Source organism: Callorhinus ursinus, unplaced genomic scaffold, assembly GCF_003265705.2.
Source record: "Callorhinus ursinus isolate GAN/ISIS: 27379988/994484 unplaced genomic scaffold, GSC_fseal_2.0 scaffold5, whole genome shotgun sequence".
Classification (NCBI taxonomy): Eukaryota; Metazoa; Chordata; class Mammalia; order Carnivora; family Otariidae; genus Callorhinus; species Callorhinus ursinus.
In genome coordinates, this window is record NW_027397067.1 from 28,150,708 (window position 1) to 28,175,024 (window position 24,317).

Below are 24,317 nucleotides of genomic sequence, written 5' to 3' on the forward strand. Positions count from 1 at the left end.
GTGTGTGTGTGTGTGTGTGTGTGTGTGTGTGTGTGTGTGTGTGTGTGTGTTCTCTCTGTCAAATAAAATAAAATCTTTAAAAAAAAGAAAAAAGAACTCTATGGAGAGATGACTGATTCAAGGCTGGGACAGGGAAAAGTAAAAGAAAGGTCTGAAGTATTTTGTATGCCAGAAAGTAAGCTACAACTCATATAGTTGTGTGGAAAAAACATGGGAGACAGCGTGATGGGAGTACCAATCATCAAATCTGCAACAATTTGAGAAACAAAATAATGAATGGTAGCAATGGATTTTAACCCACAGAATAAAATAAATATCCACAAGTTCATACTGACATATATAAATAAATAACTGAATAAATACATAAATGAAGGAGAAGGAACAGCTCTTCCTTTCAGTCCAATTATAGTTAATAAATGTAGAAGAAATGATGGGAACAGAAAATGATAATTTGTCAAACATCACAGTAATTGTTGGAGCCAGGGATTATTGATGGATGTCAAAATTAGTGTGGGGCAATAAAACAAGAAGCAGAATATTTGAGCAATCTCAAATAATTACAAAGGGAAAAATAGCAACTTTGCAGCTATCATAACCAAGCCATCAAAGTTAGCATTACCAGCAGTGAGACATATGATTTCTTGAACTTCTTCCTATGGTGGACATAGGACATAATATCATCCTGTGGTGTTCTTGTCAGGAAATGCATAATGTCAATCTAACCATGAGAAATTATCAAACAAATCCAAATTGAGAAACATTCTACAAAATAACTGGCTAGGATTCTCCATTAGTTCAAAGTCATAAAGATAAAGAAACACAGGAACTATCTTAGATTGAAGAAGAATGAGAAGATATGGCAAATAAATGCAATAAGGAATCCTGGATTTGAACATGACCACAGGACAATAGACAATATTTGAATAGTAGTCTAAAAATTAGTTGATAGTATTGTGTCAATGTAAACTTTCTGGTTTCAATAATTGTGCTATGATAATATAAACTTTGGGATAAACATTTAGGGATGCTGGGTAAAAGGCACATGGGAACTCATGCTGCTATGTTTGAAGTTTTTTGGTAAACTAAATTTGATAACAGAATTTTGTAAAAACTTAGTTTGGACATTTCTTCTTTTACATTTCCTTATGAAAGATATCTCCTTGTTTAGGGATAATGCTAATTCAGTGAGGAAGATAAAATTTACACAGAACCAAGGCTAACTTTCATAAGGTGTGGCACAGGAAACCATCAACTTTGAATGGCCACTTAAAACATCATACACAACATCATACACTTAAGTGTCACAATGAGTGGGATGTTTGAGGAGTTGGTGAACCATAGAATCAAAGAATTTTCTCATTATAAAAACTCTTCCTTTTCCAGCTTCTTGGCTTCAATCTCTGTGAAAATACTTCAGTGACAGGAAGTTCATTATTTTAAAATGCAGTCTCTTTTAATGTTGAAAAGTTCTACTTGTTAAATAGTTCTTCCTTTAATCAACCTAAACCTGGCTAATGGATCTTCAGGGTGGAAAAGCCTAATCCTTTTCACAGGACAAACTCCAATAGTAGATTAGAGCCATCACCTTTGCCTCCTGGTCTTGTCTCATCTCATATTCCTAGTCCTTGAATTACTTCTCACAGTGGGTTCCAGACACTTGACTGCATTGATGACTTTCTCCAGCATAATAACCCATTTGTTGAAGTGGTATTTCAAGGCTGAAAGTGTTTACTGTTACCTGTAAAAAATTCAAACATAAAATTTCCAATCAACAATTATTTGCCTAACATGATTCATATATAACAATTGATAAGTACAATGAGAGATTCTGAATTATTTAATTTTTAGAGACCCATTGTAATAGGTACTTATCTATAATGTGCCGGCAATGTGAATTATCTTTCCATGCATCAATGCACCTCTGAATGCTGCATCTGATGCTGCTTAACAATGACATGAATGTGGAATCCTGTTATGTATGAAGTTAAACATACATATATGAATTTTTATGATCTATTTTTTGTGTACTTCTCATTTTCATTATTCATTTTTGGCACTTATGTGCATTCACCAAACTGCATCATAAACACTAAAATATATTACTTCACTTTACCTTTTAAAATAAGATAATTTTTTAAATATTTTATTTATTTATTTGAGACACAGAGAAAGAGTGTGTGCACAAGCAGGGGGAGGGGCAGAGGGAGAAGCAGACTCCTCGCTGAGCAGGGAGCCTGATGCAGGGCTCGATCCTAGGATCCTGAGATCATGACCTGAGCCAAAGGCAGACGCTTAACTGACTGAGCCACCCAGGTGCCCCTTTTATGAGATTATTATACTTACCAACCAATACTTGAGATTTTAAGTATAAGCAAATCATGCTTAGCCAGTTAAGCACAGAGGTTCAGTGAATGCAGTTGAAAGTGCACACACTTAGATTTGAGCAAATTACTTCTCTAAGCCTTCATGTTTATTTGTGTAAAACGATAATAACAATATTGAACACATAAGTGGATGGTAGAAAAACCAGCTATATATGTAGGTGCTACATATAAAGTTTATTTGACTACCTGACAATAAATATTCATTAACTATTAACATGATGAGGAGGAGGAGGAGGAGGAAGATGGAGCTACTTGCAGGTGTCCTTATTAGGCCTGTAAGCATGGGAAAATAAGCCACAAGATCATGTCCATATACATTCACTAAGACTAGACTGCCTTTGCCCCCTAGGCCCCAGCTCCCACTCTTCATCTGTTTAAAAACTTCCCAAGACAGCTCAGGCCCTCTCTTCTATGAAACTTCTGTGAACTACTCCTTTAGAATGAACTTAAAGTATGTTGCTTGCATTTATACCATGCACAAAACTTCTGCAGTGAAATATATAACTTTGTTGCAATTTTTGTCTCTACATCAGATTGCAACTCTTTTAAGGAGAGAAACTAAGTCTTATCCCCAGAACCTAAAACAGTGCCAAGCACATAGTTACATTTCAATAGTTTTCTTCTTGTGTGTTTATGTTTGTTTTATGAATGAAATCATGAATAAAAGAAGAAACGTTTGTTAAAAGATACTCTTTGCTCTCTAGGAGTTATATTATAAATTCTTAGTTAAGTACATTAAAGTTACTTTTTCTAGTATGTTCCTGAGAACTCTTAAGGAAAAGTTAGACTCACTGATGTGCACACAGTCTTAAGAATGGACTTTCTCATACCTCGTATACTTTCATATGTAGTAAGTGAAGATTAATCAATGGCAGGCTTTCCTCTACTTATATTTACATAATCTTTAAGAAAAGCCATCTCATCCTTCTCAGTTAAGTTACAAACATTAAGGATTTTAATATTTAAATAAGGGTGAGACTAGCTTTTGTCAATAATTCTTTCTCATATTTAAAAAGAATGTCAAAATTTTAACTTCTTTGACTATCATCTTACAGATTCAGTTAAGTGTAGTCCTTTTTTTTTTAATTTAAAGGTTTATTTATATGAGAGAGAGCATGGGTGAGCAAGGGGGAGAGACAGAGGAAGAGGAAGAGGAGAGGGTGAGAAAGAATCTCCAGTAGACTCCCCACTGAGCTCAGAGCTCTCTGGGGGCTCCACTCAGGGCTCCATCCCACGACCCTGAGATCATGACCTGAGCCGAAACCAAGAGTCAGCCCCTTAACTGACAGCCATCCAGGCACCCGAAGTGTGGTCCTTTACATAATCCCAAGTTTTGAAACTAATAAAAGAGGATTAAATATCTAGTGATTTCAATCTCTTTGGTCAATCTCTTGACATTTCTTTAAAAATAATTCCCATCGACCACAATATTTGCACTTTTGGTCTTTTTTTCCCCCACTAAAAACAAGAAAAATTCCTGGTGACAGTTACAGAATCATCCACGAGGGGGCAAACATGCCTCATATACACGGGGAGGGGAAAATTAGCAGTAATAAACTGCTTACATTGGAGGAAAAATAAATGGAAGTGAAGTCAGTAATGAGCTTGGCCCAGATTAGGACACAAAAAAACCCAAAAAACCAGGGCTACATATCTCTTTGAAAATAAAATGTTTGTTTAATCTCTACTTTTTATTTTTATTTCTGATGCTAGAGGAAGTACATCCGAAAGAGCCAGGAGCACTTGAAAACACTGCAAGCTCTGCTATACTTATTCCTATATAACAAATTTAAAATTTGGGGCACCTGGGTGGCTCAGTTGTTAAGCGTCTGCCTTCGGCTCAATTTCTATATAACAATTTTAAAATTTGGGGCTTCTGGGTGGCTCAGTCGTTAAGCATCTGCCTTCGGCTCAGGTCATGATCCCAGGGTCCTGGGATCGAGCCCCACGTGGGGCTCCCTGCTCCGCTGGAGGCCTGCTATTCCCCCTCCCACGCCCCCTCGTTGTGTTCCCTCTTTAGCTGTGTCTCTCTCTGTCAAATAAATAAAATCTTAAAAAAAATTTTTTTAATTTAAAAAGTTTTGTAAAATACATTTCTGAAGGCCTTATGAAAAATGCATACCTCACTTTATTTTTTCTTAAAGATTTTATTTATTTGTTTGACAGAGAGAGCGAGAGAAGGAACACAAGACGGGGGTGTGGGAGAGGGAGAAGCAGGCTTCCCATGGAGCAGGGAGCCTGATGTGGGGCTCGATCCCAGGACCCCAGGATCATGACCCGAGCTGAAGGCAGACACTTAACGATTGAGCCACCCAGGCGCCCCCATACCTCACTTAGATGATCTCATTGATTTAAGAGTCAAGAAATTACAGTCAGGAATGAAGCTGACTCACACACTGTGTATTCTTGTGTGACAGTGAACCATGGGAGCTCTAGCTGTGTTTGCTCTTAACATACCACTATCAGTCAGAATTTTCAGCTCTTGCAATCCAATATACAGTTAAAATCAAGGGTAGTGTTCAAGGTCTAATTCCTCAGTTCCCTACTTAACCCAGTTAGAGTCTATGGTCCGTCACTAGAATCACTCCTTCCAGTAGCTTCTCAAGTCCCTTGGCCCTCACTCTCTGTTGTATTAGCTGTCCAAAATGTCAACCCTTGCAAAATAGAAACTTATGCCAGTTCAGCACCTATGCCAAGCAGGTAAATATGGCTGGAGAAAAATGACAATTGCTAATTGGTCTCATTTAATTCATAATCACTAACCCTATGTGAACTCAGTACTTACAGAAAACTGACTAATCAATTTTCTTTCCCTCTTTCCTAGGTGACAGTTTCAGAACTTCTCTCTTCTTACATCTCCAACACCTATTTCTCTTTCTAAATTCTCAGATGTTTTTTATTTCACTAAGAATACAAGTGGAATCTGAATAGAATCTCCATAACCTCCAAATATCCAATCTACCAACCTACTTGGGGCTATCAGAAACCACACACTCTGCCTTCCCTCCTTTGGTGGAAGAAATATTTGTCCACTGATCTCAGGTCAAACCCTCCATTCTATACTGGATTCCTCTCCTCTTACCTAATTAAGGATTTCTCTTCTACTGTGTCTCCTCTCTCCCATATCATCAATTATCCTCTCTCTACTAGATGTTCCCATCAGCATACAAAGATGTAATACCTCCCATCGTAAAGGGAAAAAAAAATACTGTATTTGCTCCCGTATCACACCCTAATTACTGCCCCATGGCTCTGCTTCTCTTTATAGCAAACTAGTCAAAAAAGATAGCTCTACTTAATTTTTCCACTACTTTTCTCCCATTTGCTGATTTTTGTTCTCTCCATTATACAAGAACTATTCTTATCAAGGTTATTAGTTAGCTCTATGTTGCCAAATACTATACTAAATTATCAGTTCTCATCTTAATCTACTAGCAGCAAGATGACTAATAATCACTCCCTCTTCCTTCTAATACCCTTCTGCTGAACTTCTGGAACAAGTCTTATCTCTGCTGAAGTCTTTTACCCTTTACTAGATCTTCTAGATACTGGAGTGTCCCATTGCTCAGTCATTCAACATCAAGTATTCTCTGCCTACACTTATTTGCAAAGTAATTTCATCTAGTCTAAGGACTTCAAATACTATGATGATTCACAAATTTTCTGCTACAGCCATGTCATCTCTCTCCCTGAGTTTCAGACGCGTATATCCATTGTCTACTTCACATCGCCACTAAGATCTGATAGGCATCACAAATTTAGCAGGTCCCCAAACAAACTTCTAAACCCTTAAAGCTCTCTCTTGATCACTGCTCAAAAGTTTCTAAATGATTTTTCACTTACCTACCTTTCTAACCTCATCTTCTAACAATTCTCCCCGTTGAGCAATTCCCTACAAACAAACTAGGCTTCTAGCCTGGAACACATAAAGTATAAGCCCATCTACCTACATATGCCAAACCTCGTTTTCAAAGTACAGTTGACCCTTGAACAATGTGGGAGTTAGGGATGCCAACACCCTGTGCATTCAAAAATCCATGTGTAACTTTTGGCTCCCCCAACTCTTAACTACTAAGAGCTTACTGCTGACTGGAAGCTTTATTGATAACATAAACAATTGATTAACACATATTTTGTATGTTATACATATTATATAGTTTATTCTTACAAAGTAAGCTAGAGAAAAATGTTAAGAAAATTAAGAAAATCATGAGAAAATACACTTACAGAACTGTACTATAAAACATACACCTATAAGTGAACCCATGCAGCTCAAACCCATGTTGTTCAAGGATCAACTGTATTCATATGACTTGATATATGAATATCCCACACTTCTTCCAAATCTCTGCTCAAATGTCAATGGACCACCCTATATAATTGCCCCCACACTTGTATCATTACACGGCTCCTTCATGGCTCTTCCCAAAACTAAAGAGCTATATTCATCTGCTTATGGTCTTCTTCCACTGGAACGTAAGACCCATAAGGAAGAGATCCATTTGTTCACTTCTGTAACTCCAGTTCTTAGAACAGCAGCTCATATTGGACACTCCATCAATATTTGCTGAATAAACCGCAACTTCCTGCTGACCAAACATTCACTGAAACTTATGTTTAAATCAAATCCAAATTTCCTTTTTTTATTAGCCTAAATTGGATTTGAGGAGTTGAATATTCCTTTTTCATGAAAAAAATGAAGAATTATAGAAACATAATTCTTTATAAATACTATTTAATAATCCATTCATTACAACAGAAAAGTTTTCATTTCTTCTTTCATTTCATTTCATTTCATTTGTTCAGCAGGGATTTATTGGTTTGGTGAGATTCTTTAAAAGACCTGAAGTTAGAAAAGAATTTAAAGAGTACTACCTAAGTAGATTGTTTTATACTTCATGACTTCATAATGATTTAAAAAAAAGGTTTATTTGAGAATTACCTACACCATGCTGTTGAATGTATCATATGCTGTTTACTAAGCCTTTCATGTAAGCTAATATACATTTCACAATTAAATATTACAGAATACTTCCTGTATTATATTGATCCAGTATTATATGTCGATTCCTTACCAGTAAAAACAAGGTGAATTCGTAGCAATGTCTAAAGAAACAATTTCTGTTCTGTTTGAAGTCACTTCCCTTCCTTCACTTGTATCTGCTGATACTATTCATTATTTAATACCAATCTTCATATGAATGATTGTTATCTAGTAGTCTTGCATCAGTGTTTTCATATTAATGCAGGAAATCTTACACTATCTATAATTATTTGAATGCAACTTTTACTATAACTATAACCTTGCTACCCCTGAATTGCATTTGTACGTTTTATATATTTTCTGACCTCATTGAAAGAGATATTTGGCATAAAATTTTAAGAGATCTGTGGAGCATAATTAGTCAACCCAAGTGGAGCAGCCACCAAACATACGCACATGCACACGCACACACAGGTACTATTGTTACAAAAATTCTCCTCCTACCCTTTCTTATAAATCAAAATTATGTAAGACAATATTGACTGTCATGTACTAAGTGCCCAATTCTTTCCTAGTAAACCAAATTCCCAGCTTTAAGCAGACTCCAGTGGAGTGATGAGAGCAGGAGACCTGGCAAGTCAGTGGGTGACAGACGCTGGAGCCAAATCACCCTGACAACTCCTCTCCATAATAAATCTGAGAAGCTAATCTCTGCTAAATTGTTAATGGCTGCTAATGAGATACTCTATACTTGGTTACCACTCCTTGACAGTGTATTTGCATTTAAATGAGCCCCTTCTGGAAGGACTCCCTAACCCAAAGGACTGGTTCCACTGCTGACAGCTTCAGGCACACAGGGCCTCTGGCTCTGGTTTCACATTGTCTCTTGCTGAGACTCATGATATCCTTAGGCCATTTGATCTCTAACTCCAGAATAACAGAAAGGAAGAATTGCAGACCTCAGAGTCATGAGCAGAAGATTATTTTTTTAAAAGACCATACAATGAGGGGCGCCTGGGTGGCTCAGTTGGTTAAGCGACTGCCTTCAGCTCAGGTCATGATCCTGGAGTTCCGGGGTCAAGTCCCGCATCGGGCTCACTGCTTGGCGGGGAGTCTGCTTCTCCCTCTGACCCTCCCCCCTCTCATGTGCTCTCTCTCTCTCTCTCTCTCTCTCTCTCATTCTCGCTCTCTCAAATAAATAAGTAAATAAAATCTTAAAAAAAAAATAAAAGACCATGCAATGAAAAGTCCATGGGGTAAAAAAAAAAAAAAAAAAAAAAAAGATCTTTCACCTTACTCTAGCCTCCACTAATGAAGTTATCTGGCATATTGGTGTATGCCAAGTTCCAAGAAGACAGATTCAAGCTCTATGTGTTGACATAAAATATTTCTCATTTATTATTCTTTTTCTTTCTAGTTCCGTCATGCCTCTTGCTTTGGTATAGTATCCGAACAGTTAATTTCTGCCATTTTACATCTTTAATTTTTGTCTTTTCCCTAGCACCATCAATACTGATTCTCTACCATGAGTAAAAAGCACCTGACAAGAGTACTTCGATGGATGGAGGAGCCTAAATTATCATGAGACACTGTCTATATCTCCAGTTAGTCTTGCTTTATAGAATGGAAACTAGACTGGGAAGGACAACAGACTATGTTCTAGGACTGTCCTAAGTCACCACATTTAATCTCAATTGTTTCAGACAAATTGAAGGAAAAGACCAAACATTTAAGGACAAGGCTATGTAATAGCCATTGCTCTTCTTATTTCAAAAATAAGACAAAGTCAGACTGTGAATGAAAGGATCCAAGCCCAGATCTGTTCAACTACAAAACCCCTGAAATTCAGAGTCCTCTCAGTTTTCTGGTTCCCTTCATCTTCCCATCCCCCTTCTCCTTAACATTGCACAGACTTTTACCTCCAGCACCGGATACCTAGCAAATCCTGCAACTAAGTTATAAATTATTTTTTTAAAGATTTTTATTTATTTGAGAGAGAGAGAGAGAGAACGTGTGTGCACAAGTGGGGGGAGGGGCAGAGGGACAAGCAGACTCTGTGCGGAGTAAGGAGCCCCACACGGGGCTAGATCCCAGGACCTGAGCCGAAGTCAGACACTTAACTGACTGAGCCACCCAGGCCCCTAAATTATAATTACTAACCACAAGATTCAGCATATTCTCTCTTCCAAGGTATTTAGAACTTTCAAAGAAGATGGGAGCCTGCCCAAGTGGCCAAGGGTAGCACTTAGCAAGCATGGACTCCCTCTAATGCCTGCACTGGGCAATTCATGTCATTTCAGAGTATCCTAAAAAAAAAATCTTCTGTGGTTGGGATCCTAACCTTCTTACCACGGTTCCCTTTAACAATATGGAGCAGTTTCTTTAACTTTTCTTAAAATAACACTTTTGGGGAGCTTGGGTGGCTTGTTGGTTGAGCCTCCGACTCTTGATTTCAGTTCCACTGATCTCAGGGTCCTGGGATGGAGCCCCGAGGTGGGCTCTGTGCTCAGTGGGGAGTCTGCTTGGGATTCTCTCCCTCTCCTTTTGCCCCTCCCCCTGCTCGCTCTCTCTCTTCCTCTAAAATGAATAAATTAAAAAAAAAGAGAAAGGAAAAAATAACTTTTAAATTCATAAAATATACATAATTTCAAAGGACACTAATTGCCAATTCTTAAATGCAGTTATTAAAATATTTAAGAAATAAAACTTGTGATATAGAAATGTACAGGCATTTAAATCCACTAAATAACAAGATGTAACAGTTATTCTATTAACTACTTACTTAAAAAATAGTGATATTGAGCTAATGGGTTAATTATTATATTGCTATACATGTGCACTGGAATGGAACAATTAAGTAAATGGATGAAAGATTGTTGGAGCCACATTTCTTACTATTATTGTAGGAATTCATGGATAAGCCAGGGGAGGAAGCTAAAATGATCTATGTGTTAATGGATTAGACTTGAAGACATTAGTATGAACTCATATTTAGCTCAATATAAGTACTGATAGTTACATATAGAAATATTTATGGATATATACACATGCATGGGTTAGTAAAAATATATATTTCTTTGCTGTCTCAGAGAGCCTAAACAAATGGTACCTCCCTTAGCAACCACCACACCTAAAGCCCAGATCTTGGTATTAATCATCCTCCAATAAAAGGAATCAGGGCTTCTTGGAGAAATGGCTGATTCTAGGACCGGGGTAGGAAAATACAAGATGGGCCTGGAGCACCTTGTAATGCCAGAAAGTAACAAAGTAATAACACACACCACACACATCAAAGGGAGTATGTCAAAGCTGCATAAGAGCCAACACAAGGAACTCGGAATGGCTAAAGCTGGAACAACTTGAACAACAAAATAAAGTGGTATTGGATTATAACTCAAAGTATAAAGTAAATATGGATGAGTCTATACTGCTATAAATAAATAATTGCATAAATTAATATTTAGGGGAGAAAAGACAATCTCCTGTGCAGAAGGATTCCAAATACTTTATGTGCATACTCTGCCCTCAAGAAGGTGGAGCATAACTCTCCACTCCTTAGGTGTGAGCTTCACATAGTGACTTCCTTCCAACAAGTACAGTATGGAAAGGATGGAGGAGTAACTTTACATTGGAGAAATCTGAGATACTTCCCCAGTCAGGTGATCAAGGTCAACATCAACGGTTGAAAATCATATTGATAGTATATACTCCTGATGAGATGTTATGAAAATGGCACTTTATCTTGCAGTTGTCCTCCCAATAAACCATAACCCCAGTCTTATCATGAGAGAAGCATCAGACAGATTGCAATAGTGAGGCATGCTACAAAATACTTGACCCTGGGTGGCTCAGTCGTTAAGCATCTGCCTTCAGCTCAGGTCATGATCCCAGGGTCCTGGAATCGAGCCCCGCATCAGGCTCCCCGCTCTGCGGGAAGCCTGCTTCTCCCTCTCCCACTCCCCCTGCTTGTGTTCCCTCTCTTGCTGTGTCTCTCCCTGTCAAATAAATAAATAAAATATAAAAAAAAACCAAATACTTGACCCGTACTCCTCAAAACTGTCAAGGTCAACAAAAACAAGAAAAATCTGGGAAACTATCACAGCTCAGAGGAGCCTAAGGGGACATGATAACCATAGGTAATGTGGTGTCCTGGATGGGAGCCGGGAAAAGAATTGAAGACATTAGGTAAAACCCAAGGAAATTGTACAGACTTTGGTTAATATTAACGTAGCATTATTGGTTCATTAATTGTAACAAAGGTACTATACTAATGTAAGATTTTTTTAAAGATTTTATTTATTTATTTGACAGAGGGACACAGCTAGAGAGGAAACACAAGCAGGGGGAGTGCGAGAGGGAGAAGCAGGCTTCCCGCAGAGTGGAGAGTCCAATGCGGAGCTCAATCCCAGGACCCTGGGATCATGACCTGAGCCTAAGGCAGACGCTTAACCATCTGAGCCACCCAGGCGTCCCTAATGTAAGATGTTAATAACAGAGGACACTGGGAGTGGAATATATAGGAACCCTATACTATCTCCTTAATTTTTTTGTATATCTAAAACCATTCTAAGAATATATAATCTATTAAATAAAACCAAAAAAAGGTGATGATGATTTTATTGTTACATCAGAGTAGTGATTTTGAGATATCTACAAAAACTGAAATAGGAAATTATCTGTACTTCTGTTGGTGACAAAGGCACAGGTACTCCTAATATTATTGTGGTTCATTGTCTGCATTTATATTTAAAGGTTATAGGTTAGTAAATGCTAAATTTCAGTTATAGGTTAGTAAAACTAAAGATGGAATACTCCCATCCAGATTCTACATACCCTTTGATACAGATTAAGAACTATGGTGATATTAACGGCTTAATTTTATGAAATTGAGGCTCAGAGGCATGAAAGTTTGCTGCAGCTTCCAAAAAGCGTTCATTCTAGGGCCAAGAATTCTTAATGATTTTTGTTGGAATTCTGTTGCTACATACACTACCTCCCAATTTTGGAACTGCTAAACTGAGAGATGGGAACTCTTCATGGATCAGATGTGACTCCCTGGCCTTGTGCAATGCACTGCTTATGCTGCTGTCCAAATCCACAAGATAAAGCTGGCTTGGACCTAGTGAGGGGAATTCCAAAAGTAAGTTAAATGAGGAAACTCCACTTACACTGAACTCTGTCAAAGAACGTCTCTACTTGAAAATGGCTTAACAATGGGAGAAAGAATCGCTGGCTCCACCATAAAAGAGAGCAAATCCTTGGCCCTTTCTTCCCTTAACTCCCCAAACTGCTGAGCTGGTTGGCAGAAAGAAAGGAAGGGAGGGAGAGAAAGAGAGAAAGAAGGAGAGAGAGAGAGAGGTTAATAGCTGGCGCCAATTTAAAGAGGTTAAGAAGGGGCTTATATGTGTATTTGCTTACATTATTCCAAAGGCCAATTCTGATAAATCCTTCGGGGCGGAAAAAAAAAAGATACGGCCATCTGTTAATGTGGATTCTGCTTCTTGGCTTCCAAATGTTACAGCTATCACCAGAGCAGCCCGCCCAGTCGAGGGGTGGGGGTGGGGGGAAGGTGTTAGAGGCAACATCTGTCCACTAAATGCACCACTAAACAGCAACAAAATCCTGGGGCCAGCCCTCTCTGTTTCCTCGAGTGCTTTCTTTGGTCGGTCCTATTTCTCCACTCCTTTGGGAGTTTCCTGTTCTATTACGTAGGCAAGAGGGTGAGAGGTCCCAGCTTTCATGCTTTTGAGTGGTTTGACTGTGTGTGTGCCTGTGCGTACTTGTGTGTGTGCGTTGGGGGAAAGTGAGGCGTGCTACAAGGGGCTTCCAAAGATCGACTGCCGATTTAAAACATTTCCGGAGTGTTTGAATGTTTATCTTAAAAAGACAATCCCGGTCTCAAATTCAGCGAAATGAACAATACTGATAAGGCAAATGAAGAGGGTGGGAAACCCACACAGCCGAATGGAGCTGTCCATGCAGCGGGCGTGACAGGGGAGCTCTCGGAGGAAAGGCGCTATGCAGAGAAAGTTTCCTTGGCCCTTCTCTCTCGGTTCACAACCCGGCAGCGCTTCCTGCGTAAAAGCATTAATAGAAAAGAAACCTAAAACCCGGACGGGTAGCGGTCGTCGGGCACAGTTTCCAGGAGCCCTTACCCGCTGCCGGGAGAGGTCCCTCTCCCCCCGCGACTGGCACGGAATGTGGTGATCCGGCCCGGGGCGGGGGATGACTTCATGCAGCCGGAGCGCGGCGGCGGGAGCAGCTGCTGCAGCCGGCAGGTGGGGTGGGGGCCGGCGGAGCTGACCACGCACTCGGCCCGGCGCGGTGGCACTGCGGCCCCGGGGCAGCGGGCGCTGGGACTTGCGCTGACTCCATCCGGACAAGGTAAGCAGCTCGGCTATTATTAGCCTCCGCCACGCCGCTCAGTTCTTTCCGCTCGGGTGACAATGGGGTTTGCAATCCACAGAGAAGGGAAATATCCTTGCTGCCTTCTGTAATGGGAAAAGGAGCAACAACTGGAATTGAAATGTTAATCAGCCAAGTGCTTGAGATTGGAGGAGCGGTGTTACTGGGCAAACAAAGAAGGCGGTCAGCCTCTATACTCTTAAAGATAGTCGACCGTTTCAATGGCAGACTCGCTTAGACATTGAAGAAGATTCAAAATGTGAAATAACTGGAGTTGCACTTTTATCTTTCTGCTTCAAGCTTCACTTGCTTATTTTGTGGTTTTGGAGCAGCAGGTCCTTGGAGGCAGCTTGGGGAAGTAATCAGCAATCTTTCCTACCTTCCTCTGTCCTCTCCCTTCCTAGGTATCAGAATGGGTCTGTGCCCATTTCAATGTCAAACACCTACTTCAATACTGAACCTTTAGAAAGAGTCTCAGATTAGAGAAGAAACTTCTCTTATCTCCTGGAGTTCAGCTTGGGTTGAGCAGCACTTGTTTCCACCTTCTCCCTTCGTTTACCATCTTCTCTTGTCAGTTACTTCATTGATTTCCCGGGGATGCCGGGTCCATTCACAGGCCAGCTCTTGTCAGCTTGTATTCACAACCTCTGCTCCATGACTGATTTTTGTCAAGGACCTACAAAGGGCATTGCCCTACACCAGTTTTAGTATTCTCTCTGTCTACCGTTACCTGTGTCCTTCCCCCAAATACATGGCACGAAAATTCCTTCTTTTAGCCTCGGACCAACATGGTTCCCGATAACTCCCTTCGCCGTAGTCACTGCGGCTAGAAGAGGATTTCGAGGACAGCGAAATCTGTTGGGGTGTCGGAAAGAGGACCATACTTATATTTTGCAGCCTGTGCATAGGCATAGATGGAAGTACAAATGTGAATGTGTCTATCCAGTTTTTCTTGAAGCTTTTTTTTAGTCCCGCTGGGTTGTGAGACACCACCTTAATAGGATTTGGGGTAGGTCCTCCCCAAAAAGCAAGCAGTGTGTTTGTCCTAGGATTCCCCAGTAACCTCAGAAGAGTTTCCAGAGAGGCTTTCCCCACAGGCATCAGAAAGCCACTTGATCTGGCCAATCTAAGCCTCAGGTTATTTGAGCATCCTCAAGTCAATCTTGCCATTTAGGGGTTCTGACCACTTGTTCTAAGATCTCCCCCACAAACCTCTTGCTACTGAGCTCAAGTGCCTTTTTCCTGTTGCCACCTAGGGATGATGTACTTTTGAATAATATGCTTTGAAATGGGTAAGATGGCTGTGATGGGGATTGTAAATGTGCCACTTCACCAACAGAGAACATTTGCAATAAGCCAGTGTCTAAGTATCTCTGTGCCAATACTCTATTTAATGGGGGGATCTGTTATTTTTACATTTGAAATGAGACAGTCTGACCCATAGCCATGTAATTTTGTTTTAGCAAATTGAAAGATCAATGAAAAAGAGAGGCAAGGTTTATAGTTAAAAATGTATCTCTGGTTACCTTCCTTTTAAAATATTGCTTTTAGACAAAGCTATTAGTTTTGAAAAATCATGTTAATTCTATTAAATGCCATTATTGCTTTTCTGAATACAAATTCTTTTTATAAAATACACTTTAGAAGGATTTGAGTTGGTTTCTTTGTCTCTACCTTTAGTATATGTGGCAGAGGGAGTGGAGGGGGTGGGCAAATCCCACTCCAAGTGGCCCACTCCAGGAACTCTTCCCCTGGATCATGAAAACCTCAGCACTGATTTTTTTTTTTTTTTTTTGGCATGTTCTTGTTATTATGTGTTGAGTGTGGTTTGGGTTTGAAATATTAAAATGTCAAGATTCTATAATTTTGAATCAGGCACACCAAATAGAAAAGGGAACAAAGAGCAAGAACAACAAAACCCTTCATTCTACCACCTTTACTAGTCTTAAAATATTTAACTATATAAATAATTATTCTGAATAATAAGTGGTAATAAATGTTAATATAATCATTCATTTTTAAGAAATTATGAAGTACAGATTAGTATAATTGATCTTAGGTACAATAATAATTTCTGTAATTTGAGTTTTCTTTGTGTTGACTATTAGTGCATGAGAATATCCTAATAATAGTTAGAAATTGAAAGTGTCTGTTACTTGGTTTCTTGAAGAAACTGAATTCTTTGAAAAGAAATGGGTCAGAATTAGGGGACTAGTACTGCCTAAGCTGGCGTCATACCTGCCAGTGATTTTATAGGGGAGATGAATTCACTAAGGTATGGACCTGCATCGGAGAAGCCTTTTTGGGAAGAGAGAAAATAAGTTAGAAAATTTAATTTTTCATTTCAGTGCAACTGAGGAAGATAAATAAATGTAAAGGATTTCTGAATTTGGACTTTGTTGTGTTTAAATAAAACAACTTTTCTGAGAAAAGTGTCAAAATTCAGAGCCCTAAGAAGAAATATGTGTATGACTTCAAGATTTCATGACTGAAATTGATTTATGACTTTATTTCCTTTTCTTTAAATGTTTCCCAGGGAAAGGAAAAATTAATTGCCTGGTGTTCAAGAGATAGAGGAGGAATTAAAAAAGGGGATGTGCACTATTAGATGCTGAATGAACTGCAGGCATTTTTGTAGATTTGACAAGATAGAATGAAGTCAATCTATTGCTTTCTAATCACATAAAAAAAAAACCATTTAGTATGGTGGGTGGTCAGTGTTATCAGTAACTTAGTACAAATTTAGGCGTCAAAGTTGACCTCTCATAACAAAAGGCATTTTCTGGTGCTGTCTTACTGCCATTAGCTACAACTGAAATAGACTTATTTTGAGATTTTGAAACATGGAAAAGAAAAAAAAAGTAGAAATAATAAAGCTAAAGAAGTGTATTTCTATTCACCCAGTGTCTCCACTGAGAATAAGTAGAAAAAGTGCTATTTTCAAAGTTGTCAGTGCCCTCCTAACTGCCAAATTTATGTAATATTTCACCTTTTTCATTATGTCTTTATTTTTAAGTTCTCATCCATGTTCTTTTTAAATTAAATATTCATGTTTAAAAGTATTATTAATAAGTAATATGCATCAGTCGCTGAGATATCTCTTTATCTAGTTTCTCACCAATCCCCTTAAGCTACTCTATGATCAGCCTAAACCAAGTGGTTTTTATTTCTACTTTGTGCCCCATGATGTCATGCCTATATGTCCTCATCTGTTCCTTTCCCTCACCCTGTATGTGTTGAAACCTTGCTCACATCAGACACTGCCTCTTCCATGAAGCTTTCCCCATACCCACCATCCTTGTATCAGATGAATTTTTTCCCTTGTCTAAATTCCTATTGCACTTTCTGTCTTGGTCTATTCCTTAGTGTGAACCAATGCCTTGTTCTCCTAAAATAGCTCTGGAGAGCACAGTTTGTGACTGATAACCTTTTATTAGGTTAGATACTATGCAACTCATAGTATAGTGCCTAGCTACATACAATTCTTCCTTGACTTACAGTGGGCTTACATCCCAATAAACCCATCATAAGTTGAAAATACCATAAGTCAAATGCATTTAATAAACCTAACCCACCAAATACCATAGCTTAGCCTAGCCTACCCTAAACGAGCTCAGAACTCTTATATTGGCTGGCAGATGGGCAAGATCATCTAACACATAGCCTATTTTATAATAAGTGTTGAACATCTCATGTAATTTATAGAATACTATACTGAAGGTGAAAAAACAGAATCATTATGTAGGTACAGAGTGGTTGTTAAGTGTATCGGTTGTTTACCCTCATGACCACGTCGCTAACTGGAACCTGTGGCTCACGGCCACTGCCCAGCATCATGAGAGATTATTGTACTGCTTGCTAGCCTGGGAAAAAATCCAAATTCAAAAATTGAATTGTGGTTTCTACTGAATGCGTATCTCTTTTGCACGATCATGAAGTTGAGAAATCATACATTGAACCATCATAAGTCAGGAACCTTTTGTATATGCATAGTAGACAATTCAGCAATTTGATTTTAGTGAAGAAACTGGTTATTATTTCAGGGGTATATCTCTATCTACTCTTCACCATTCATCAAGTTTAGCTCCCAAAATGTGTGCAAGTACTGTTTAGTTTTTTAAAAATATTTATATAATAATAAATACAGTGAAAGCCCATTCAAATAATTCAACAAAAGTTACTGATGGCTTACATGTCATTAAATGTATATTAGCTCATACATATTAAAAGTATGCTAAGCTTAACAAAACAAAACTTTTTTTCTTAAGATTTTATTTATTTATTTGACACAGAGAGAGAACAGGCAAGAGCACACACAGCAGGGGGAGTGGGAGAGGGAGAAGCAGGCTTCCCGCCCAGCAGGGAGCCCGATGCAGGACTCCATCCCAGGACACTGGGATCATGACCTGAGCGGAAGGCAGATGCTTAACGACTGAGCCACCCAGGCGCCCCCAAAACAAAACTTTAAAGAAGATATTGTATCTTCTTTCAACATGCTTGCCTTCTACTGAAAAAGAATAAGCAGGAGAAGGTGCCTTACATATATAAGTACTTGTCCAGTTTCAAGGCACTCTGCCAGGTACTTTCCTCTGTGGTATCAAATTTCAGCTTTCTACTCTACGCTAATTTTACTTTGAGGAAACAGACTCAAAGATGTCACCTAAATGTTTAGCAGATATTCTTTCCATGTTACCATGCCGCCCTTTGGAGTGTTAAGAGTGAAGAGAAGCATTATAAAAATGCAAGGTCAGACCTATCAGAGTAGTTTAAAAATTGTTTTGTAATTAATGTTTCTACTGTTTCTCGAACTTTTGGGTCTTAACGTCCCCTTTGATAATTCAACAAAGGCTGTGCATCTGCTCCCCAAGTATACACACAAACACACACAAATACACATAGCATTTTGCATACAATTGCAGGTGTTTAAGGACCCACTAAAGCACTCCTTCGCAAATGGTTTCAGAACATCTACTCTGTGCTCACTTTGACAGTATATGTGTCCTTTATTAGCCCAGACATTTTTGGTACTTGAAATGACATTCTCCTTCTATTGTTCTCCCTGCTTTAGAACGTAAAATGAGAGCTCTTCATTATCACTGGCACAAAGACAGCTGAGATGATTCAGAAACAGGTGCCAGTGAGAAAAGTGATTCAAAGAACCCTGATTCATGGTAAAGGAATCCCAGGGGGAGTTCTGAATGTTACACATTCCAAATGACTTATTTAGGGTTTTCCAATCAAAACCACTTTTTACAAAAAAAGAAACAGTTCTAGACTTAGAGTACTGTAGTGCGAGATATGTAGAAGAACATTGCCAGCCGTTGAGCAGTGTAGGCTACTTTGAAACATACTCAGTTTTCTTAGGATGGATGGATGTCGGCCTCAAAGTTACTGTTTCTGGGAATGCTGTCTGCAGTAATGTATTTGCTTTTGCCAAGTTAAGGGAGGAGCGACAAGTTACGTTCATCCCTCCTAGGTTATAAAACAATTGCCAGCATAAAAGTGCATTAAAATTTCTTAACTGATACCTGAAGAGACCAGTACTAGCTAGCATGGGTTGGTGATGCTAGTATTCAAAAAGAAGTGTGACTACATTGATCTAGAAAAAAACAGACGGAGAGAAAGAAAACTCAAGAGGCCAACTTAAGCTTTTGCTTTCCTTATACTTCCCAAAATATGATAATACCTGTATAAGCTCCTAAAATAAGGGCAATTTTTAAAATTTTATTTATTTCATAGAGAGAGAGAGCACAAGTTGGGGGAAGCAGCAGAGGAAGAGGGAGAAGCAGGCTTCTCACTCAGCAGTGAGCCCGATGTGGGAGCTGGATCCCAGGACCCTGGGATCATGACCTGCATTGAAGGCAGATGCTTAACCAACTGAGCCACCCAGGTGCCCTAGAGAAGGGCAATTTTATGGAAACTTTATAATGTTCCTAATGCAAGGCAAATTTATACTTTATTTTATAGTGGATTTTTGTTTTTTATTGTGGTAAATAGCAATAACAAAATTAACTGTTTTAAGCATTTTTTAAGTATGCAATTCATTGATTGTACATTCACAGTGTCGAGCAGCTATCACCACTCTCCATTTTCAGAACTTTCTCATCCTCCCAAACAGAAACTTTTTACCCATTAAACAGTTACCCCTCATCTCCCCTCCTCTCAGCCTCTGGTAAACTCTATTTACTTCTGTGTCTGTGGATTTGCCTATTCTAGCCACCTCATATAGTGGAATCATACAGTATTTATCCTTTCATGTCTGGTTTCTGTTGCTTAGCATAATGTTTTCAAAGTTTATCCATGTTGCAGCATGTGTCAAAATTGCATTACTTTTTAAGGCTGAATAATATATATGTGTGTGTACACACACACACACACACACACACACACACACCCACACACACCCCTACGGTGTTTTTTAGTTGCAGACCATTTTCAGTGCATTGCCTATTATATTAATGATATCTAGCACAAAACACTACCATATCACCTTTAGTAGATGCCTAGTATGTACAAAGAATGTGCCATAATTTTATTAAATGAAAACCCATTGATAAATATTAAGTTCCAAATTGTTTTATGATTTGGAGGTATATGGTAATGGACACAAAGTTACACATCTTCATATGTTGGTGCTTTTACTCTTGTTTGTTTTGTTGTTGTTGATGGTGCCGAGACCCAGGACTGGTGCTTTAACTTTCGATGGAAAAATTCTTGGAGTGGCATTGTTGGGTCAGAGACAACGCATGAATGTTTATAGTTTGAAAAAGTACGTTGACTATAAAAATCATAAACTTCAACAGAGAGTATTTATGTATTTTCTGTAGCCATTTCAAGCTATCTTAAAAATGAATGCAAGTAAAAAAAAATGAATGCAAGTAATATAAGGGAATCCATTTATCATGATTTGAGCAAGGAAATATTCTCACTTTTTTCATTTCTAGTTCATGGAGGAAAAATATTATACACAAGTCTTGACAGATTTCAAGTCTCTCAACACATTCTATCATTTCAAAGATATTACAGAGTACATCACAGATGTCATTCAAGTCTTATAACAACAGTGTAGAAAACTAGAAACATTTACAGCTACAGTGTGTGTGTGTGTGTGTGTGTGTGTGTGTGTGTGTTTTAAGCTCCAGCAATGGGTCATTTGAATCCAACCTAATCTAAAATTTGGTCTCTTTTTTAGTTCAAATTTATGTACCTGTATTATAGTAAATCTTTTATCTCGAGGGGTTTTTTCTTTAGTTTCTCTTTAGTGTATCCTTTTTAATTTATCCTGATAGGAGTGTTGTATTTAAGCTAAACTACAAAATATTGGTACACATGAAGTAAAACAGAATTGGCAGAACTTTTCACTACCCTTCTCAGAAGATTGTCTTGATTTCCATTGTCCAAGAGGGGGAAACAAAGAGCTTGCTGGGGATTGCGTCATGTTTTACCCGAATTAGACATTAACATGCTACAATGTCAAGGATGAAACAACATGTTTATAACATATTTTTGAAAAGCTACTTAAAACTGCAAGAACATAGATAGACATACCCTAGATGTTTCACAATAGTATTTTAAGGTATGCCTTTTCTTTGGTTGATGGGATGGAGAACCTTTTAATAAGCATTTCTCTATTATTTACTTTTGTCTTTATTGCTGTCTGATCAAATCTTCTTTTAAAAGCAGGCATGAAACAATAAGCATTCTGACCTTTGCCCAAATAAGCAACAAGAGACCCACATCTTAATCAATGCACTGCCATGTTGATGAGACTGAGGGTAGAAATACTGGAATTTTTGGTCATTGCAATCATAGCAGCAGTACAACCTACTTTGTTCCTTCTGTTGTATACTGCAGAATCTGACTGCATAAACCGAGAAGTCAGTAATCTTTAATGCCATTTCTAACACTCCTCTCCGTGCTTTTTCACACTCAGGTTCTCTGATAATTGAAATGTAGTGAAAAACAACCAGGGTGTTAAGACACTTCTATCCATTCACAAAACTTAATCCTGCTAGGACTTGCAAAAAATAATGTTGAATATGAATTTGTGGATACCCAATGGAATCACTGAGAATAATCTGTCAGACTCACCAAGTCCGAGTACAAATTTAAAGATGGTCAAAATTTTTTTAAAACTTTATTAATTTATTTGACAAAGGCGGAGGAAAGCATGAGCCGGGGGAGAGGCAGCAGGAGAGGCAGAGAGAGAGAGAGAGAGAGAGAGCAACAGACTCCCTGTTGAGCAGGGAGTCCGATGTGGGGCTCGTCTAGGACCCTGGGATCATGACCTGAGCCAAAGGCAGATACTTAACCAACTGAGCCACCCAGGCACCCCAAAGACTGTCATATTTTAAATATTGTAAAAACTTTAAAAGATTTTAAAGATTTTAAAATTTGTTCTGTACAGTAACATGAAAATTTTAGAAAAGCATAATTACACATATGGGGTTTATTTATAAGATGAGCTCACTGGACATTATTTGTTTCAGAGGTACAGATCTGTGATTCAACAGTCTTGCACAATTCACAGCGCTCACCATAGCACATACCCTCCCCAATGTCTATCACCCAGCCACCCCATCCCTCCCACCCCCACCACTCCAGCAACCCTCAGTTTGTTTCCTGAGATTAAGAATTCCTCATATCAGTGAGGTCATGTGATACATGTCTTTCTCTGATTGACTTATTTCACTCAGCATAACACCCTCCAGTTCCATCCACGTCGTTGCAAATGGCAAGATCTCATTCCTTTTGATGGATGCATAATATTCCATTTGTATATATACCACATCTTCTTTATCCATTCATCTGTCAATGGACATCTTGGCTCTTTCCACAGTTTGGCTATTGTGGACATTGCTGCTATAAACATCGGGGTGCACATACCCCTTCGGATCCCTACATTTGTATCTTTGTGGTAAATACCCAGTGTTAAGAAAAAGAAAAGGAAGAAGAAGATAGCAGGAGGGGAAGAATGAGGGGAGTAAATCGGAGGGGGAGACGAACCATGAGAGACGATGGACTTTGAAAAACAAACTGAGGGTTCTAGAGGGTAGTGGCCTGGGGGGATGGGTTAGCCTGGTGATGGGTATTAAAGAGGGCACGTTCTGTGTGGAGCACTGGGTGTTATGCAGAAACAATGACTCATGGAACACTACATCAAAAACTAATGATGTAATGTATGGTGATTAACATAACAATAAAAAATTTAAAGAAAAAAACTGGAGAACAATGCACTTTTAGGCTTCATTCTGAAAAGACTGCATTCGTATTTTTTTAACTACTACCCTCCAAAATAAAGTGTGACGAATCATTGTTCATCCAAATTAATCTCTCATCTTAAGGAAGTGACTTATTTTCGGGGAAACTGCCTTCAAGTAATTTGTGCTTTCCTGCAGTGGATCAAGCCAAAATGCAACAGGGCTGACATTCTTAACTATTGTGACACATCCGTATTTATTAGGATTGTCTACTGGTTAGAGTCTTTTAATAACCTGAGAATCTTCACTGATAAAAGTTAGTCAAGACATGGGTGGTGCTCTTGTAGAAGACAAATCTAAATTTCATTTGTTACATCTTCTCCATCTTAGAGAACAGCCTAGGATTGCAAAGCAAAGCATGAAACAGTAGTATTTGGTATATTTTGTAAGTGTTCAGGTTTCTAGAGAGCTTATTAGTTTCACATACTATGGTAAACACTTAGTAAATGTACACAGTTACTTTAAAACTAAATATCAAGAGCATAAAAATTTCTGCAAGTCAAATGATTAGTTTCATATTTGGCTTTATAGGCATTTATAAAATATTTGCTGAACAACAAAATAAATCGATACCATTTAGTTTTGAAAGCTGCCCCCCAACACAAAATAATTGGCATTCTACACATGTTCATTGTGATTATTTTTGTAGGTGTGGTGGGGATGAGTTATGGATGGAATTACCCTCCCCTGCTTTTTGCTAAACCATACTCTCTTCCCTCTGAGGTTTGGGTAAGGTGGGAATTAGAAATGATGCATTTTTTTTTTTTTTAAGATCCATTTGACAGAGAGAGACAGTGAGAGAGGGAACACAAGCGGGGGGAGTGGGAGAGGGAGAAGCAGGCTTCCCGCTGAGCAGGGAGCCCGATGCGGGGCTCGATCCCAGCACCCTGGGATCATGACCTGAGCTGAAAGGCAGACGCTTAAGGACTGAGCCACCCAGGTGCTCCAGAAATGATGCATATTAAAGCTTGAGATATATCTAGTAAGCAGTTTAAGATACTCAGCCAAGCACAGACCATTTACCCAGGACAGAAGAATGTGATATTACCCTTCTTTCTTCAACTACAGTGGATTTGGACTTTCAGAAACTTCATAGTGTAAGATACAGATTTTAATAATAAACTGTTAGTCAGTGGTTCTCTTATCTCCATGCCTTCTTCAATCTCATTTATCGTAAAGAACACTGTCATGGAGAAAGCAAAATTTCAGTTGATTGGAAGCATTCTCCACCTGTATGCAGGTTTGAGATAGTGGTCCTGTAACATCTTCACTGGGGCTTTGTGA

General features: G+C 38.7%; 1 protein-coding gene across 2 annotated transcripts in view; it reads left to right on the forward strand.

Annotated features, from left to right (window-relative positions):
• Nucleotides 1-13,595: 13,595 nt before the first annotated feature.
• The window catches only part of PKIA (cAMP-dependent protein kinase inhibitor alpha), a 92,580-nt gene continuing 81,858 nt past the window's right edge, over nt 13,596-24,317 (forward strand). For both annotated transcript variants that reach the window (XM_073892912.1, XM_073892913.1), the window contains exon 1: nt 13,596-13,752. The gene's annotated coding sequence lies outside the window, so the exon portion shown is untranslated. The remainder of the gene's footprint in view (nt 13,753-24,317) is intronic.